Raw genomic sequence first — 8,505 nt, 5'->3', positions numbered from 1 at the left:
CCTCCTCTATCCCAGCCTTTAAAATACGTGGAGTGTCAGCCTCTGAGCTGGTGGCTGCGAGTGTAAGATCGAGTGAGGGTGTCTCTTCATCTTCACTGTCTTCTTCCTCCTCCTCCTCTGACTGGGAAGGTTCCAGTTCTTGGGTAGCTGAAATGAAAAAGGGCCGAGGTTTGGGTTGTGGTGAGGGGAGAGGAGAAAGTAAGAAGTGCGTGTTTACACCATCTACATCGTGAATCAGAAGAGAGTGTGGGATGAAGGAGAAGTGGGAAAGGGAGAAGGAGGATTAGCTGTGCAGATACCCTCGTCATCGATCCCTCCAGCACTGGCAGTGGTCACGGCCTCAGTGATGCCCCTTCCCATAATGGCCAGCACCGTCTCCTCCATGGGGGTTAAAACAGGCAGGCGCGCTTGTCCTCCTCCAGTTCTTTGCTGCTGCCTCCAGTAATGCGGCACCTTTTCCTGCAGGAAAGAGGGAAGTGTGCCCGTGAGCTTCCTGCAATGTGTGATGTGACTGTCATAGTGGAATAGCTGCCAGTGTGTGTCAGCTGAGAGTTGTGGGTGCGAGGCTTGCAACAGTGTTAAGTGTGTGAGGGTGAGGTAAAGCATATGAATGAAAGGGTTGAGTACTGATTGAGGTTGTTGGTAGGTAGGTGATGGGGGTGTGGTGCGTTGAGCAGTGGATGAGGCTAGTGGTGCAGTTGGTAGGATATGCCATTTGAAGATTGAACTCCCTGACCTTGACAACTCGAGTCAGATCGTTAAACTTATCCCTGCACTGCACCCATGTTCTTGGAGCAACACTCCTGGCATTGACCTCCGCCGCTACTTCTTCCCTCTGCCTCCTGAACATTTGTGTCTGGTGGGCCTCCTGCCCCCATGCGGATACAGGATGTCTCTCCTTCTCTGCAGGTCTTGCATCAAGGCCTCATGTGCATTATCGGAAAAACCTTGGTGCACACTATCGCGCATGTTCAGCCATTCTTCAATCTTTTACAGCACAGATTCAGTTCACAAAGGACTCCCAGCACTTCTTGCAGCCACATTGCACCTCCCCTTTAAAAGGAGCAGGCTGCCTTTAAGTAGCGCTAGTCACCTACGATATCGGGTCCCCCGCTGATGCGTGCAGCCAATGATCAGTGCGTGGAGCACTGTCTGCACACAGCAATCATTTAGAACAGCAGGCAGCACATCAAAAGCAATGAACAGGCCCGGATTAATCATGTACAGCGATCCCTTATCCAATTTAACCCCCCCTGTCTTTTGGAATGAGACATTAAACCGAGGCCGTGACTGACTAGTCAGGTGGATGTAAAATGTCCTATGGCACTATTTAAAGAAAAGTCAGGAGGTGTCTTGGTCAATATTTATCTCTGAACCGACACCACCAAAAAAAGAGATGACCTGGTCATTTATGCTATTGCTGTTTGTGGGACCTTACTGTGCGCATATTGATCACCATGTCTGCATACGAAATGACAGTGACTAGGCTTCAAGAGTAATTCATTGGCTAAGAAGTGCTTTGAGACATCCTGAGGATGTGGAAGGTGCTATATAAATGCACATTCTTTTCTTTCCTGGAGCGCGTACAGCATAGATCGCCACTGGGATGATGTAGGATGGGAAACTATGGTTACTGTTGTGTATGTAATATGTGTGCTACTTTGAACCTATGGACAGGACTGCACTACTTGTTGGGCGTAGTGATACGCAGTACCACTCCTGGCCATAGGGGTATAAATAGTACTGTGGGTACTGATTCCCCTCAGTTCCCGCCTGTGGGCATGAAGTAAAGACCTATGTATAGTCCCTACCTCCAACCAGTAAAGACCTGTTTGAGTTATACATTTAAGTCTTTGTGTTAATTGTTCAATACAATACACATACTTAACACTGGCGACGAGTCAGGCTCTTACCCTGCGGCAGTTATTCCAGGCGGCTTCGTCCAAAGACAGGACGTTGAAGAGAGGTTTCAATCCTCAACACCCCACTCAAAACTGAAGGGCAGCAGAAATCCTGACAGCTTCCAGCGACTGGAAGAGACAGGCATTAGGACCCTGAAGCCTCCATCAGCTTGTGAACCGGAGTAAAGACAGGACTGGGGAAGAGAGAGAGGTAGGGCGATAGCGATCGGCAGATAAGGGCCGGGCCGCTTTGAAGTGAGGGGCGCAGCCGGGCCAGCGATCGGGACCAAAGATAAAAGCCGCACTCGGACTGAAAGGCGCGGCGGCTGCAGAAGCTCAAGGTGCGAGAGTCGCGGTGCACAGCGCGGGCTATCGATCGCGGCGAAGATAAGGGCCGCACTCGAGGGCTGAAGGGAGACGGCGTCGGGGGACGGGTGAAGACCGCCAAGCGCGGGAAAACCGCCATTTTGTGGGCGGAGGACGACGGCAAGAGCGGGAAGCCGCCATCTTTGATAACAAGTAAAGAAAATAAAATCTGAGAAATTGCAAATCTACAATGCCTAAACACGGGAATATTAGCACCTTTGATAGTGACCTCGAAGATTGGGCCATATATGTTGAAAGAGTAAAAAATTATTGTAAGGCCAATAAAATTCGTGACCAAGATAAAGCTCTAACATTATTAAATTTAATGGGTGCGAAGACGTACGGGCAATTGAAACACCTGTTATCACCAGATGAACCGGCAGATAAGACGTTCGATGAGATTGTTACTGTCCTGAAAGATCATCTAAACCCCACGCCGCTGATGCTAGCGGAACGATTTAAATTTTACGACAGAAGGCAGCTACAGCATGAAAGCAATGCTGAATATTTGCTGGAATTGCGTAAATTAGCGAAATATTGCCAGTTTGGAACGGGATTGACAGATGCACTACGAGACAAATTTGTGTGTGGTTTATTTAAACAGGATACACAAAAGCGACTGCTCGAGGAGAATGAGCTGACGCTTGAGAAGGCGGTCACTATGGCAGCAGCACACGAAGCCGCAGCGAGAGGCATGGCAGTAATGCAGCTACGGTCACCGGAGCTCAGTGCACACAAATTGGGTGTGAGTTCTGGCAAATGTTATCGTTGTGGAAAGACAACGCATGATCAGAACCAGTGTTGGTTTAAAAACCAAGAATGTAGAACTTGTGGTAGGCTTGGACATATAGCTAGAGTATGCAGGTCAGGGAAGAAGACCAGCAGCAAGAAGTCACCGCAAGGAAAATACGCAAAGGTACACAAGGTGACCGAACAGGAGTCCGATTCAGACGCTAGCAGTAATGAACTTGCTAGCTTAAGCTGTAATGAACTGGCTAGCTTAAGAGTACTCAACGCTGGTAAGGGTGCAGACCTCCAGACAATTTGGGTCACTCTTCAGATAGAAGGAGTCCAAGTAAAACTGGAATTGGACACTGGATCGGCATTGACGGTCATAAATAAGAAAGATTACGGAAAGTTATTCCAACATATTCCCCTACAGGATACGGGGATTATATTGAAAACATACACGGGGCAAAGAGTGTACCCCATCGGGAAAATAGAGGTTGCAGTGGCCCACAAGGGCGAAGACAGTCAAATAATGGACTTATATGTGATATCTGAAGGAGGTCCTCCACTACTAGGACGGGAGTGGATTAGGAAAATGAATATGGACTGGCATTTCCTACAAACAATAACGAGTGAGAACTCGGTGAAGATAGTCGGCCCAGACTCTGGAACGGATGATGGTAAGCCCAACTCAGGTGCAAAAGACAAAGTTTCAGCACAGAATTCCACTGAGCAACAACAACATAGTTTAACTGTGGATTCTGAGTCTGGCAAGTCTACTGATGTGCCCATTTCTGAGGGACACCGGGCTCGAACTCAACTCCATTTCAAACTACAACAGCAATTAGAACAAATGCTTCGCCGTTTTGAGCAAGAGTTGAATGCAACGAAAGAGTTCTTTGATATAGAGTTGGAGAATCTGGAAAGACAACAGAAGCAGCTGATGGAGAAAATGGAGCAGGAGCACACAAAACGTCTGATGTCAGAGGAGTTAACGGTCAGCCAACTCCTGCATATGCTGAAGGACAGGACTCTGAAATGGGAAAAACTTGAACATGAACTTCAATATTCAAACGAAAGGGGTTCGGAGCTCTCAAAGGTTATTGGAAGAGCTGAGGTGGCAACACAGACTGAGATGACTGCAACAGAGCAGCCCTTGGATGCCAAAAGTACGCTGACTCACGTCAACGTAGAACAACAGACCGCTGAAACAGCTGCTCCGGTAGAGGGATTGCATAGTCCGATCAATCAATCTCCAAAGGAAGTTGAAGTATTAAAATCACAAATGAGGTCACTAGTAAACGACTTGCTGAAAGCCCAGAAAAAGCTGGATGCAGAGGTACACATGAAGAAGTCTCTTCAGGAAAGATGTCTGGATTTGGAACAAGAGCTGGCTAACGTCCAGCTAGGTATGGAGGAAATAGACGACCCTCTCACTGGTCTAGCTCAGGACGACACCGAATATTACGATGTCCTGTCCTGCCCAGCTTGTAACTTCGACTCCCAAAGTGCAGAAATCATGGAGGAGCACCAAAAGTCTACGGAACATCGGGAGAAGCTGGCTCTACGACGGAAACAGGAGGAAGAGAAGGAGGAACTGCGCATGCAGCTGGCAGCTGTGGCAGCTGACAATGGAGCCCAGAGAGTCTCCAAGAAGCAGAAAAGGAAAAGTAAAAACAGAAGATGACCCATCTGAACCATTATCACCTCTACCAGATCACACACGTGGTCCCTCCGAACGGAGCCAATTCAGTTCGGAAGTTCAAACTGTTAAATCCATGGAAGGACTATTGAATGAGTCACTCTAGCAACGTGAACCGACTACACCACAGAGATTGAATCTGTGAACTGTTTTCCGCAGAGACTGAATCTGTGATCTGTTTTTGACATGAAGTTATCTATGTATCTATGTTATTCTGTTATGTAAACCTGAAGTTATATATGTATATATGTTATTACGTTATGTTAAATGGGGAGATGACTGTAAAGCTAGGAAGGGAGGAATGTTGTGTATGTAATATGTGTGCTACTTTGAACCTATGGACAGGACTGCACTACTTGTTGGGCGTAGTGATACGCAGTACCACTCCTGGCCATAGGGGTATAAATAGTACTGTGGGTACTGATTCCCCTCAGTTCCCGCCTGTGGGCATGAAGTAAAGACCTATGTATAGTCCCTACCTCCAACCAGTAAAGACCTGTTTGAGTTATACATTTAAGTCTTTGTGTTAATTGTTCAATACAATACACATACTTAACAGTTACGAGGAGAAATAAGGTACTGGGACTATTGCCACTGAAGCAGAGAAGGCTAAGAGGAGACTTACATAGAATTACATAGAATATACGGCACAGAAACAGGCCATTCGGCCCAACCAGTCCATGCCGGCATTTATGCTCCACTCGAGCCTCCTCCCAGCCTGCCTCAGCTAACTGTATCAGCACACAGCAATCATTTTTTTAAATTCATTGATGGGATGTGGGCGTCGCTGGCCAGGCCTGCATTTAGTGCCCATCCCTAATTGCCCTTGAGAAGATGGTGGTGAGCCGCCTTCTTGAACCGCTGCAGTCCATATGGTGTAGGTACACCCACAATGCTGTTAGGAAGGGAGTTCCAGGATTTTTGCCCAGCGACAGTGAAGGAACGGCAATACAGGTCCAAGTCAGGATGGTGTGTGGCTTGGAGGGGAACTTGTAGGTGGTGATGTTCCCATGCGTCTGCTGCCCTTGTCCTTCTAAGTGGTAGAGCTCACGGGTTTGGATGGTGCTGTTGAAGGAGCTTTGGCGAGTTGCTGCAGTGCATCTTGTAGATGGTACACACTGCAGCCACAGTGCGCCGGTGGTGGAGGGAGTGAATGTTGAAGGTGGTGGATGGAGTGCCAATCAAGCGGGCTGCTTTATCCTGAATGGTGTCGAGCTTCTTGAGTGTTGTTGGAGCTGCACTCATCCAGGCAAGTGGAGAGTATTCCATCACACTCCTGACTTGTGCCTTGTAGGTGGTGGAAAGGCTTTGGGGAGTCAGGAGGTGAGACACTCACCGCAGAATTCCCAGCCTCTGGCCTGCTCTTGTAGCCACAGTATTTATATGGCTGGTCCAGTTCAGTTTCTGATCAATGGTAACCCCCAGGATGTTGATAGTGGGGGATTCAGCGATGGTAATGCCATTGAATGTCAAGGGGAGATGGTTAGAGTCTCGCTTGTTGGAGATGGTCCTTGCCTGGCACTTGTGTGGTGCGAATGTTACTTGCCACTTGTCAGCCCAAGTCTGAATGTTGTCCAGGTCTTGCTGCATATGGACACGGACTGCGTCAGTATCTGACGAGTCTCGAATGGTGCTGAACAGTGTGCAATCATCAGCGAACATCCCCACTTCTGACCTTATGATGGAGGAAAGGTCATTGATGAAACAGCTGAAGATGGTTGGGCCTAGGACACTGCCCTGAGGAACTCCTGCAGTGATGTCATGTGATTGAGATGACTGACCTCCAACAACCACAGCCAATTTCCTTTGTGCTAGGTATGATTCCAACCAACATGTAGAAATGACTTATGAAATATACTGGGTGGCCTGCTGGTGGCGCTGTCCAGGGAGAGTATAAATACTCGGGCATGGGCCCAGCTTGCTCAGGGACATTTTGTAAACAAGTTTTCCCCTTGATTCCCATTGACTTCAGTTTTGCTAGGGCTCCTTGGTGCCACACTCGATCAAATGCTGCCTGATGTCAAGGGCAGTCACTCTCACCTCACCTCTTGAGTTCAGCTCTTTTGTCCATGTTTGGACCAAGGCTGTAATGAGGTCAGGAGCTGAGTGGCCCTGGCGGAACCCAAACTGGGCGTCAGTTAGCAGGTTATTGCTGAGTAAGTGCTGCTTGATAGCACTGTCGACGACACCTTCCATCACTTTGCTGATCATTTATGACCTTCCCTCCATCATAAGCTCAGAAGTGGGGATGTTCGCTGATGATGGCACAAGTGTTCAGTTCCATTCACAATTCCTCAGATAATGTAGCAGTCCGTGCCTGCAGCAAGACCTAGACAACATTCAGGCGTGGGCTGATAAATGGCAAGTAACATTCACAGCACACAAGTGCCAGGCAATGACCATTTCCAAAAAGAGAGAGTCTAACCACCGCCCCTTGACATTCAACAGCATTACCATCGTCGAATCCCCTAACATCAACATCCTGGGGAGTCATCATTGACCAGAAACTTAACTGGACCAGCCACATAAATACTGTGGCTACAAGAGCAGGTCAGAGGCTGCGTATTCTGCAACCTCCTGACTCCCCAAAGCCTCTCAATCACCTACAAGGCACAAGTTAGGAGTGACATAAATCGTGCCATTCATGTAGAAATGACTTATGAAATATACTGGGTGGCCTGCTGGTGGCGCTGTCCAGGGAGAGGATAAATACTCGGGCATGGGCCCAGCTTGCTCAGGGACATTTTGTAAACAGGAACTAGTGAAGGACAACTAGACTTCCATGTTGTGAAACAGTCGATTAAAGCCTTGTTTAATACTCTGACCAAGTGCCTAGTAGTTTTCTTATGTCAAGGAGTGTGATGGAATATTCTCCACTTGCTTGGATGGGTGCAACTCCAACAGCGCGTGACACTATCCAGGACAAAGCAGTCTGCTTGATCGGCACCCCATCCACTTAAACATCCATTCCCTCCTGCACTGTACCATGGCTGCAGTGTGTACTATCTACAGGATGTATTGTACAACTCGCCACAGCTTCTTCGGCAGCACCTCTCAAACCCGCGACCTCCACCATCTAGAAGGGCAAGGGGCAGCAGGCGCATGAGAATACCACCACATCCAAATTCCGCTCCAAGTCACACACCATCCTGACTTGGAAATATCGGCCGTTCCTTCATCGCCGCTGGGTCAAAATCCTGGAACTCCCTCCCTAACAGCACTGTGGGAGCACCTTCACCACACGGACTGCAGCGGTTTAAGAAGATGGCCCACCACCACCTTTTCAAGGGCAATAAACGCTGGCCTTGCCAAGAATGCCCACATCCCAAGAATGAATATTAAAAAAAAAATTCAAAGACAGTGATTTTGTAAATAATTTGATGTTAATCAGGAACAGGCCTTGCTCCAGCAGTAGCATTCACAACTGTGAGTTGGAAGGTTATGGGTTCGAGTCTTTATCTGGACAGCCCAAGTGAGCAGAAATGATAGTATTGGTCCTTGAATACTGGGTTTGCAGCTAACCCAGGGCACGATCCGCTGGATGTAAAAGCATTGGAAGAAATGGTTTGCCTCGTGTGCCAACTTCAAGTTTCAAAATTCATGTGATTGCAAGAGAACGTGATGTATCTAACCCTTCTTTACAAGTTAGCACACACTCACTTATCCAATTGAGACCCTCCCTGCCCCCATTGGGCCTTAAGAAGGGTCTCTTTAGGGTTTGCTGCAAGATGACATAGTTGACAATAGAAAGAAAGAAGAGCTTTCATTTATATAGCAACTTCCCCGTCCTCAGGACATCCCAAAGTA

This window comes from Somniosus microcephalus, chromosome 3, assembly GCF_052327205.1.
Source record: "Somniosus microcephalus isolate GS21.2 chromosome 3, FLI_Smic_1.0, whole genome shotgun sequence".
In the NCBI taxonomy this organism is placed as follows: Eukaryota; Metazoa; Chordata; class Chondrichthyes; order Squaliformes; family Somniosidae; genus Somniosus; species Somniosus microcephalus.
Note: the sequence above shows the minus strand (reverse complement) of the source record.